Below are 7,189 nucleotides of genomic sequence, written 5' to 3'. Positions count from 1 at the left end.
CAACACCCTTCACAATAGCCACTAATAACATAAAGTACCTTGGTGTGACTCTAACCAAGCAAGTAAGAGTCTTAAAGGTCATTATGTTCAACAGCTGCTGAGTTACCAAATGCTTAAGTGTATTATAAAATGTTTACAGTATCCCATTGTCACAATTGTAGTTAGCTTCTGTTCACCATAACAAAATATCTGTTAACGAACTTACAAATAGAACAGGTTTATTTTAACTAACAGTTTTAGAAACTCTACCCTCTGATAAATTGTTTGGATTGGACCCATGAAAAGACATTACATCAGGATAGCAATGCCTGGCAGAGAAAAGCTGTTCATTTCATAGTTGGTAAAAAAACAAAAGAAAGTGTCAGTTTCATGGCCACACTCCTGTGAGGCAAAGTGCTCCCCCACCCGCAATAAGATCCCATCTCTTAAAAGTTTTACTACTACCTAGGAACCGCTGACATCTTCACCTGCCTCTGCCAGGTGAGTGCTAGGTGCACTGGATATAAGAACCTGCTTGGCACCCCTTGTGTCCTCTCTAACTCTCACTCCCTTGGTTTCTCTTCTTCTCTCTGTCTCTCTGGGGCCCCAACCTGCTTCTCCCTCTCCTCTCCCCCTTTCCACAATAAATCTTTTCTATATCAAAACACAAACAAACAAACAAAAAGTTTTACCACCTCCCAATAAATCCTTACAGGGACTAAGTTCCAACACTTGTATTTTTGAGAGGAGCAATTAAGATCCAAACTCTTGTAGCTTCTTGGTGAACACACAGAAAGTTTAATTCATTTAGCTGTTCTTTTTTCTTTTCTTTCCTTTCTTTATTTATTTTTGGTTTTCAGGCTTTGTTTTCTTTTTCTGAAGAAATTCATTATTTTACCAATAAGAAGAACATGTGTGAAAGTATCAATAAGAAGAACATGTGTGAAAATGGTTTAGGCCTCTGAGCTCACTTTTTTTTCATTTATTTTTATTTTTATTATTAGTTACATTTTATTAACTTTGTATCCCAGATGTATTCCACTCCCTCATTCCCTTCCAATCCCACCCTCCCTCCCTCATCTCCTCCCTGCCCCTTTCAAGTCCACTGATAGGGGAGGGCCTCCTCCCCTTTCATCTGACCCTGGTTTATCAGGTACCTTCAGGAATGGCTGCAAAGTCCTCCTCTGTGGCCTAGCAGGGCTACTCCTCCCTTGGGGGGTAGGGGGAGGTCAAAGAGCCTGCCATTGAGTTCATGTCAGAAATAGTCCCTGTTCCTCTTACTAGGGTACCCACTTGGTTACTGAGCTACCACAGGCTACATCCAAGCAGAGGTTCTAGGTTATATCCATACAAGGCTCTTGGTTGGAGAAATAGTCTTATATAAAACCCCTGTGCCCAGATATATTTGGTCCTTGTGGGGCTCCTATCCTCTCTACCTCATACTAACTCCCTGTTCTTTCATATGATTCCCTACACTCTGCCCAAGGTTTGGTTATGAGTCTTGGTATCTGCTTTGATACACTGCTAGGTAGTCTTTCAGAGGCCCTCTGTGGTAGGCTCCTGTCCTGTTACTTGTTTTCTCCTACGTCCAATGCCCATCCCATTTGTCTTTCTAAGTGAGGATTGATCATCTTACCCCGGGTCTTCTTTCTTGTTTATCTTCTTTAGGTGTATAGATTTCATCATGTTTATCATATCTTATAGGTCTATATAAGTGAGTATATACCATGTGTGTCTTTCTCTTTCTGGGATACCTCACTCAGAATGATCTTTTCTAGATCCTACCATTTGCCTGCAAATTTCATGGTTTCCTTGTTTTTGATTGCTGAGTAGTATATTCCATTGTGAAAAATACTACAATTTCTGTATCCATTCCTCCGTTGATGGACATCTGGGTTGTTTCCAGGTTCTGGCTATTACAAATAAAGCTGCTACAAACATGGTTGAGCAGATGTCCTTGTTGTGTACTTGAGCAACTTTTGGATATATGCCTAGGAGTGGTATAGCTGGGTCTTGAGGAAGCGCTATTCCTAATTGTCTGAGAAAGCACCAGATTGATTTAAAAATATGGAATGCTTCACCAATTTGCGTGTCATCCTTGTGCAAAGGTCATGCTAATCTTCTCTGTATTGTTCCAATTTTAGTACATGTGCTGCCTAAGCAAGCAGGGTTTTTGGTTTTTGAAGACAAGATTTCTCTGGGTAGCTTTGGCTGTCCTGGACTTCCTTTGTCAACCAAGCTGACTTCAAACTTATGGAGATCCACCTGCCTCTGTCTCCCTAAAGGCTGGGATTACAGGCATGTTCCATGCCCCCCAACTCATTAAGTATTTTTTAAAGTAATAAAGTTAATAATTTTATGTGTATCCCATTGTTGACATCACTTGTTTAGAAGTAAAACTTATTGAAATTATCTATGTGTTTTTAATTTTGATAAATACTGAAGATTGACAAATTATGTCAAATTAACTTCCACAAAAGCTGGACTGATTTTATTCCCCATTATAAATATATGAGAGTTCTGTTTCCCTTATATATTGGTACACACGATATATTTGTAAGAATGGTTTTTTGTAGTAGTTTGATATAGATAATCTGTATAGAGCTGCAGGTACATACTCATTAAAGAGATGATCTTCTGACTCACTTGAAAACATTGTCATTTCCTAATCTCATTCTATATAGCACTGACCCCACTTTTCCTCACCTCTTTTGTTTAAAAAATTACTAATAATTGTAATTAATAATAAATTAAACATTTTTAATTTGTTACAATTTATTCACTTTGTATCCCAGTTGTAGTCCCCCACCCCTGCCTCATTCCCTACCAATCCTGACCTCCCTCCCTCTTCCCCTCCCATTCCCCTCTCCAAGTCCATTGATAGGGGAGTTCCTCTTCCCCTTTCCTCTGACCCTAGCATATCAGATCTCATCAGGACTGGCTGCATTGTCTTCCTCTGTGGTCTGGTAAGGCTGCACCCCTCCCCCCAGCAGCCATCTCAGAGACAGCTCCTGTTCTGTTAACAAGGGATCCCATTCATCTCCTTTTTCTCTTTATCACTCTCTGAAAAGCTAGTATGTTCATTTTACTTGATAACTTATTTGTCTTAAATTTCTGCCCTTTCTAGCCCTTCTAAAAGGTATGTTCTGGCTATAAATATCACCTTTCACTTCATTTAGTGTTTATTTGATGTTATTTGCATGTCTTCTCAACATATTCATTACTGAAGTAATATCAGCACAATACACTTCAATAAAAGTCTTCTCATTGCTCATATTATTCTCCACTCATTATCTTTTTCTCTCCATCCTTCAGGTTAACATATAGCTAAGTTAGAACTTCACATATTGGCATATTGGCATATCAATAGTAGATAAATGTGTGGCTCTGAATAATTTTTCATATATTCTTTTCATTATTATTATTATTATTTAATTTTTAATATTATCATTTATTACAATTTATTCATTTTGTATCCTGGTTGTGGCCCCCTCCCTCTTTTCTCGCTATTCCCTTCCCCTAATACATTGATAGGTGAGGTCTACCTCTCCTTCTGTTTGACCCTAGTCTATCAGATCTTATCAAGACTGGATCTATTGTCTTCCTCTGTAGCCTGGCAAAGCTGCACACACACCCCAGGGAGGTGATCAGAAAGCCTTTCATTGAGTTCATGCCAGAAAAAGCCTCTCCTCCCATTATTAAGGAACACACTTGGAGACTGATTCTATGGGCTACATTTGAGCAGGGTTTTAAGTCCATCCATGCGTTCTCCTTGGTTGGGGTATCAGTCTCTGCAGGTCCCCCAGGCTCAGCTCTTTTGGCTCTACTGGTCTTCTTTTGGAGCTCCTGGCCCCTCCAGGTCTTTCTATCTTTCCATTCTTTCATAAGATTACCTACACTCTGCCCGAAGACTGGTTTTGAGTCTCAGCCTCTGCTTCCATACCTTGATCAGCAGAGTCTCACAGAGATCAATTTTGGTAGGCTCTTGTCCTGTTCACTGTCTTCTCCTGCTTCCAATGCCTATCACGTTTGTCCTCCTGAATGAAGATTGAGCATCTTCTCTAGGGCCTTCTTTGTTGTTTAGCTTCTTTACAAGTATAGATTTTGGCATGTTTATCCTATATTATATAGCTAATATCCACTTATGAGTGAGTATATACCATGTGTGTCTTTCTGTTTCTGTGATACTTCACTCAGGATGATCTTTTCTAGTTCCTTCCATTTGCCTGCAAATTTCATGATTTCCTTGTTTTTAATTCCTTAGAAGTATTCCACTGTGTAAATGTACCACAATTTCTGTAGCTATTCCTCATTTGAGGAGCATCTGGGTTTTTTCCAGGTTCTAGCTATTATGAATAAAGCTCCTATGAACATGGTTGAGAGTTCTTGTATATCTGAGTATATTTTGGATATATACGTAAGAGTGCAATAACTGGATCCTGAGGAAGTACTGTTCCCAATTTTCTGAGAAAGCACCAGAATGATTTCCAAAGTGGTTGTACAAGTTTTACATTCCCACCAGAAATGGAGGAGATTTCCCTTTTCTCCACATCCTCTCCAGCAAATATTGTCATGTAAGTTTTTGGTCTTAGCCATTCTGATGGGTACAAGGGAAATCTCAGGGTTGTTTTGATTTGTATTTCCCTGATGACTAAGGATGATGAACATTTATTTAAGTGTTCTCTGCCATTCCATACATATTTCTCTGTGGAGAATTCTCTGTTTATCTCTGTACCCCACTTTTTAACTGGATTACTTGATTTGTTGCTTTTTAACTTCTTTAGTTCCCTATATATTCTGGATATTAGCTCTCTGTCAGATATAGGGTTGGTAAAGAGCCTTTCCTGATCTGTAAGCTATCATTTTGTGCTGACTACAATGCTCTTTGCTTTACAGAATATTTTCAGTTTCATGAGGTCCCATTTATTGATTTGTGATCTCAGAGCCTGTGTTTTAGTGTTCTGTTCAGGAAGTTGTCTCCTGTGTCAATGAGTTCAAGGCTCTTCCCCACTTTTTCTTCTAAAAGGTTTAGTGTGTCTGGTTTTATTTTGAGGTCTTTTGATACACTTAGATTTTAGTTTTCTACAGGGTGATAAATATGGATCTATTTGCATTTTTCTACATGTAGACATCCAATTATACAAGTATCATTTGTTGAACAGGTTCTTTCTTTTCCATTTTATTGTTTTGGCATCTTTGTCAACGTTCGAGTATCCATGGGTATGTGGGTTTATTTCTGGGTCTTCTATCTGATTCCATTGATCCACCATTCAGTTTGTATGGCAGTACCATGCAGTTTTTACTACTGTTGTTCTATAGTACAGCTTGATATCAGGGATGGAGATTCTTCCAGAAGATCTAATAGTGTACAGGATTGTTTTAGCAATTCTAGAGTTTTGGTTGTTCCATATGAAATTGAGAATTGTTCTTTCAAAGTCTCTAAAAATTGTGTTGGTATTTTGATGGGAATTGCATTTACTCTCTAGATAACTTTTGTCAGGATGGCCATTTTCACTGTGTTAATCCTACCAATCCATAAACATGAGAGATCTTTCCTCTTCTGATATCTTCTTCAATTTAGCTCTTTAAAGACTTAACTTTATTTCAAACAGGTCATTCACTTGCTTGGTTACAGTCATACCAAAATACTTCATGTTATTAGTGGTTATTGTGAAGGGTGTTGTTTCCTTAACTTCTTTCTCAGCTCTTTTGTTTTGTGTAAACAGAAAGGCTACTGATTTTTTTTTTGGGGGGGGGTAATTTTGTATCCAGCCACATTGCTAAAGGTATTTATCAGATAAAGGAGTTCTCTGGTTGAATTTTTGGTGTCACTCAGGTTTACTACGATATCATCTAATAGTGATACTTTGACACCTTCCTTTCCAATTTGTATTCCCTTGATCACTTTTAGTTGTCTTATTGCTCTGAGGAGGGAGGGAGGGAGGGACTGGGAGGGAATGAGGGATCGGGACACGGCTGGGGTACAGAGTTAATAAAATGTAACTGATAAGAAAAAAATAAAATACAAAAAAAATAAATAAAAAAAAGGAAAAAAAAAGAACTTCAAGTACAATGTTAAAGAGATATGGAGAGAGTGGGCAGCCTTGCCTTATCCCTGATTTCAGTGGCCTTGATTTAAAATCCTCTCCATTGAGTTTGATGTTAGTTATATGCTTGCTGTATATCACCTTTACTATGTTTAAGTATGTGCCTTGTATCCCTGATCTCTCCAATACTTTAAACATGAATGGATGTTGGATTTTGTCAAATGCATTTTTTGGTATCAAAGGAGATGATCATGTGTTTTTTTTTTCCTTCTGTTTGTTTATGCAGTGGATTGCAATGACAGATTTTCATATATTGAACTACCCCTCCATGCCTGGTATGAAGCCTGCTTTGTCATGCTGGATGATATCTTTTATGTGTTCTTAGATTTGGTTTGCACGTATTTTTTTAAAGTATTTTTTTCATCAATGTTCATAAGAAAGATATGTCTGAAGATTTCTTTTTGTGGAGGTTCTTTCTCTGGTTTAGGTATCAAGTTGACTATGGCTTCAAAGAATGAGTTCGGTAATGTTCTTTCTGTTTCTATTTTCTGGAAAAGTTTAAAGAACATTGGTGTTAGCTTTATGAAGTTCTGGTAGAATTCTGAAGTGAAACATCAGGCCCTGAAAATTTTTTGGCAGATAGGCTTTTGATGACTGCTTCTATTTCCTTGGGGAATATAGGACTGTTTAATCTATTTACTTGATCTTGGTTTAGCTTTTGTAATTAGAATCTATCAAGAAAAATGTCCATTTCATTAAGATTTTAAAATTTTGTGGCATATAGGCCTTTGAAGTATGACATACTGATTCATTGAATTTCCTCAGTCAGTGTCTGTTGTTATGTCCCCCTTTTCGTTTCTGATTTTGCTTATATGAATAGATTCTATCTGCCTTTTAGTTAGTTTACCTAAAGGTTTGTCTATCTTGTTGATTTTCTCAAAGAACCAGCTCTTGGTTTAACTGATTCCTTGAAACGCTTTATTTGTTCTAATTTATTGATTTCAGCCCTGAGTTTGATTATTTCCAACTCTTGGTTATGGCTGCTTCTATTTATTTTTTGGGGGGGAGTTGTCTCTCAGGTATGCTGTTGACTTGCTTGTAATGAGATATCTCAAACTTCTCTCTAGAGGCTTTTAGGCCTAAGAACTTTCCTCTTCACATTG

At 37.8% G+C, this 7,189-nt stretch overlaps 1 protein-coding gene and 1 non-coding gene across 2 annotated transcripts in view; one reads left to right on the top strand and one right to left on the bottom strand.

Annotated features, from left to right (window-relative positions):
* Positions 1-7,189, top strand: part of Tenm1 (teneurin transmembrane protein 1) — a 1,167,432-nt gene that overhangs the window by 556,634 nt on the left and 603,609 nt on the right. The window lies entirely within an intron of this gene.
* On the bottom strand, positions 2,041-2,143 carry LOC129680563 (U6 spliceosomal RNA). The gene has a single exon (XR_008720711.1). It is a non-coding gene; the product is annotated as a U6 spliceosomal RNA (small nuclear RNA).

Source organism: Psammomys obesus, unplaced genomic scaffold (genome assembly GCF_907164565.1).
Source record: "Psammomys obesus unplaced genomic scaffold, mPsaObe1.curated_primary_1811, whole genome shotgun sequence".
NCBI lineage: Eukaryota > Metazoa > Chordata > Mammalia > Rodentia > Muridae > Psammomys > Psammomys obesus.
This window is presented reverse-complemented; position numbering and strand designations above follow the sequence as displayed.